This window comes from Chenopodium album, chromosome 6, assembly GCF_948465745.1.
Source record: "Chenopodium album chromosome 6, dcCheAlbu1.1, whole genome shotgun sequence".
NCBI lineage: Eukaryota > Viridiplantae > Streptophyta > Magnoliopsida > Caryophyllales > Amaranthaceae > Chenopodium > Chenopodium album.
Window position 1 is genome coordinate 52,030,846 of NC_137839.1, and position 3,820 is coordinate 52,034,665.

The following is a 3,820-nucleotide window of genomic DNA, read 5'->3' on the forward strand; positions in this document are numbered from 1 at the left end:
CAAAACCCATAAATCAATAATTATAATTACACAAATTAATAAAACAAATGAGAGAGAAAATAAGACTAACCTTTTTGTGTGGGAAATTTTTGGGGATTCATGGGGTATTTATAGAGTAAAAAGTGTAGGGTTAAGTTTGGACTTATAAAAATGTGGGCTTGAGTTATGGGATAGGGCTTAAGTTATGGGTTTTGGAATGGGTTATTCCAATAAGAGTATGTAGGAATAATTTACATTGCCCAGTAATTAATAAACGTTTGGCCTAAAACTTAAATTACTTTTATAAAACTTTATATTTAAAATACTTAACCCTTTAAAATATTTAATTAAGCCCTTGACAATACATTTTATTAATACTTAAATACTTTATAAAAATACATAAAAATACGGGGTATTACAGAGAACAGCCGTACTACGGAGTGCGATTCAGAACTTTGCCCAAGAAGCCGATGAATCCTTATATGAGGCTTGGGAGAGGTTCAAGGACCTACAAAGAGAATGCCCCCACCATAATTTAGCACAATGGCAGTTAATCAAAGCCTTTTATAATGGCATTGGAAATTCCTCTAGAATAATTTTAGATTCTGTAGCTAGTGGGAGATTTATGAATCTTAATGTTGATGATGCAGGTCAGGTTATTTTGAACATATGGCGATACACAATTCCCAATATGGAAATCCTAGAGGATTTGCTAACAAGGGGACACATAGTGTTGACTCTGTATCCTTTTTGCAAGCTCAACTGACCTCTATATGCCAAAAATTAGATAATCTTAGCATTGCCAATGTAGCTAATGTTTCTGCGATTAATAATAATTCTAATGAGGCTTTCTGTGAAAATTGTGGTATTTTAGGTCATTGGGAACAAGATTGCAGGAGTTTCGTGGAGCAAGTTAATGCCTTTCAAGCTTATAGGCAGAATAACCCATACTCCAACACCTACAATCCTGGGTATCGGAATCATCCGTACCTTTCCTACCGGAGTACTAATGTTCAAAATCCACCACCACAAGAACCACAGGAGCCACAGCAACAGCAGCAGAAATATTATCATCCCAATGCTGGCCAGAAGAACCAACCACAACAAACCTCCTCAATCTTTTGACCCTTCTCTGGTGGAAATTAGAGCAATGTTGGTTAATATGCAAAAGCACATGGAGAATAGAGATGCGACAATTGATCAAATTCTAGCACATAATAAAATTGTAGATAATCAAATTGCGCAACTTTCCGCTACTCTACAAACCTGCCAACAGGGAGCTCTGCCAGCACAGCCGACCCGGCCTACGGATCAAGCATTTGCAATTACTCTAAGGAGTGGTTCAAACTATGAAGGGCCCCCTATGCCCAGAGTTGATGAACCTGTTTTATTAAATAATGCTAATCTTGATTAAACCAAACAATGTAGTTAATAGCCCTGCAGGGCTAAAGGATAGTACTAACATATCTAATTCTACATTGCAGGGTACGACTCCAGAGAAGGTGGCTACTCCAGACAAGAGCAATAATGCTCCTAAGCCAATTATCAAACTTCCATTCCCCAATCGTCAATTGAAGACAAACTTGGATAAGCAGTTTGGTAAGTTCCTGGAGGTGGTAAAAGATTTGAAGGTAACAGTTCCCTTCACTGAATTAATCACTCAAATTCCTTCATATGAAAAATTTATGAAAGAAATATTGACGAGGAAAAGGTCTATTAGTGAGGTACAGACAGTAGCTTTCACTGTAGAGTGTAGTGTCGTACTTCAAAATAAGTCTCCAGCTAAATTAAAAGATCCGAGTAGTTTTTCCATCCCTTGTCATATAGGCAATCTAATGATTGATAATGCATTGTGTGATTTGGGAGCTAGCGTTAGTGTCATGCCATTATCTGTGTGTTCTAAACTGAATATGGGTAAATTAAAAGCTACTAATATTACTCTACAAATGGCCGACCGTTCTTTTAAATACCCCTTAGGTGTTTTAGAGGACGTCCCCGTTAGAGTAGGTAAATTTTATACACCTGTTGATTTTGTTGTTCTTGATATGGCTGAGGATGTGCAAACCCCAATTATTTTGGGTAGACCATTCCTTAATACTGCAGGAGCAATGATAGATGTGAGAAGTGGTAAGTTAACACTATCAGTAGGGGATGATAAGATTGTTTTTAATTTGAATAATGCCCCTAAAAGCTCCATGACTGAGGAGAAATGTTCAGTGTTAATGTTGTTGCGAATTACTCTAACAAGCCCCAAACTCTTGAAAAAGATCCCTTGGAGGCGATATCTTGTGTTGCATCCCTTTCAGATGAGATAGTCAAATGGCAGAAGGAAGTCGATGCAATAGAAAGAGCACTCTACAATGTTGGTCTTGGTTTTGAGGACGAAAAGGTGGAATCAATCAAGCAAGTTGTGCAAATTGAGCCTATGGTAAGTGTTCCGCTAGATCGAATTGCAAGTGTTGAATGCAATGGCAATTGGAAGCAACCCTCGATTAAAGATGGATCTTTAGTGCGTAGCATTAATGATCCCCCAGTCCAAGTCAAGGAGGATCCACCAGATAAGGTGAATTGGCGTCCCACAGGGTATGTCAAGAAGCCGCTCGCAGCCGAAACACCGCTAGACCGGGTGAGAAACCACCCGATCAAGCGTTAGGCCAAGGGTCCTAGTTACTATACTTGGTAAGGAGGTCGTGCGGGACCTAGATAAACCAGCGCTTTGCGGGAGGCAACCCGTATTTCTTGCTTTCTAGAATAGTTTTCCTTTTTCTCTATTTTTATTTTTATTTTAGAGAGGCAAGGAGAGTGAATTTTACCTTTCATGACTGTTTTTGCACAGGTTTAGATCCCATAGTACAGATGTTTCAAGAACAAAAAAAAAGTTAGGCGAAGAAAGAGAAGCTCCAGGTCTGGGTACGGGCACGATCGGGCAAGGCTCGCCCGATCGGGCGCGCACCTAAGGGTCAGAGATCGAGTTCATTTCGCCCAATCGGTTACCCGATCGGGTGCGTGTTTTCTCAAGACCTGATTAGTTAGTTTTATTTTTTATTTTAGGGAATGTTTACACTAGTAGAGAAATGGTAATTGGCACCGAGATATAGGCACCGGTTCTTAAGAACCGGTGGTAAAAAAAAGGGTGAAAATGGGCGGGGTGTTAAGAGTAGAGTATTGGCACCGGTTCAAACCGAACCGGTGCCAAAAGGTTAAAAAAAAAACGGTCTTCTTTCATCTCTGCTTCTAGAACATAATAATACCCTAACTTTTGTACATAAAACCCTAACTTAGCTTCTCTCTCTTCGCCTCCATTTCATTTCCTCTAATCTGATCTCCCTCCTCTCTCCTCTCATCTCCTCTCCCTCCTCTTCGATCTCCTCTCTCCTCTCATCTCTTCTTCGATCTCCTCTCTCCTATCATCTCTTCTTCGATCTACTCTCTCTTTCGTTATAAAGGAAATTCGACCACCGCGGCACCGCCTCAAAGCCCCCCACTACCACATCATCACTGCCGCAAAACCGCCACCACCACCACAAAGTTTGACCACCGCCGCGAAGCCCACCGACATCAACAACAATTTCTGGGTATAATTATTTAAGGTTAGGGTTTAATTTATGGGTTTAATTCAATTTTAATCGATTTTGTTGGATTTAATTTTGGGTTTGATTTTGAATTTAAATCGATTTTTCTGGGTTTACTTAATCGATTATTGGATTTTAATTCGAGTTTTTCTCGATTTTTCGGGGTATAATTATCCGAATTTAATCGGTTTTGTATTTAATTTGATTTTTTTCATTTTTTATGCGTTTTAATTTTGGGTTTAATTAATCAGTTTTTCTGGGTTTAATTC

At 39.2% G+C, this 3,820-nt stretch overlaps 1 non-coding gene across 1 annotated transcript; it reads right to left on the reverse strand.

Moving 5' to 3' along the window:
* Positions 1–409: 409 nt before the first annotated feature.
* On the reverse strand, positions 410–516 carry LOC145637466 (small nucleolar RNA R71). Its single transcript, XR_014114247.1, has one exon. It is a non-coding gene; the product is annotated as a small nucleolar RNA R71 (small nucleolar RNA).
* Between the last annotated feature and the right edge of the window lie 3,304 nt (positions 517–3,820).